The 759-nt window shown below is 30.3% G+C and overlaps 1 protein-coding gene across 1 annotated transcript in view; it reads right to left on the bottom strand.

Moving 5' to 3' along the window:
- Positions 1-217: 217 nt before the first annotated feature.
- si:dkey-220k22.3 (uncharacterized protein LOC796870 homolog) overlaps positions 218-759 on the bottom strand; it is a 5,830-nt gene continuing 5,288 nt past the window's right edge. Inside the window, exon 4 of the mRNA XM_053618631.1 lies at positions 218-759. This exon is cut by the window's right edge and continues 1,159 nt beyond it. The gene's annotated coding sequence lies outside the window, so the exon portion shown is untranslated.

The following is a 759-nucleotide window of genomic DNA, read 5'->3' as shown; positions in this document are numbered from 1 at the left end:
AATTTATATATGGCCTTGCTCACTTCACGATCAAGGCCACTTTACAACAAAAAACAAACAAAAACACAAAATAATGATTTAAAAAATGTCTTTAGAATTCTGATCAGCAGCCCTAAACTTATCTGACCTTACAGAGGTGGAATGCTTTTTTTTTCTTTTCTTTCAGCTGACTCATAACAAATTCAAAACAAGGAAAATGGTTGTGATATATTGTGTGTCATGCAATTGTGTGTATTGTGTGTCACGCAACTCTTCTTGTAAAGATGACTTTAAGTTAAATCATTAGTTCGATTAGGAAATCAAGAACATTACAGTCAACCCTGAGACTATTACAAAAGACCTGGAGAAAATATATTACTTGAGGTGCCAAAATTTCTTAATATTGATGATCACAATGCCACAGATTTCAGCTTTATGCCTGTTAAATTAGTGTGTTATGGTATGATATACCTCACTTTCTTTCATATTTATAAATCTTTATCAAAAATAAGGATTATCAGGAAAAAAGAAACCTTAGTGGTACTACCTGAAGAGCATCACTGACATTTCAACTCTGTGTTAAATATACTACATTTATATTAAGTGTTGAAGCAAAATGGATACATCTACATTTTCCCTAAACCATAGAAATAAACATAATGATAAAAGCTTTAATGAAATCGCATAGCTTGATTTTTGGTTTAGATTATATAATAATGAGGGTATTAATGGATAATACTCTGCAAGGAAGAAAAAAAACAACAAAACAAAACAACAAAA

Source organism: Ictalurus furcatus, chromosome 28, assembly GCF_023375685.1.
Source record: "Ictalurus furcatus strain D&B chromosome 28, Billie_1.0, whole genome shotgun sequence".
NCBI lineage: Eukaryota > Metazoa > Chordata > Actinopteri > Siluriformes > Ictaluridae > Ictalurus > Ictalurus furcatus.
Note: the sequence above shows the minus strand (reverse complement) of the source record. Positions and strands in the feature narration are given on the sequence as shown.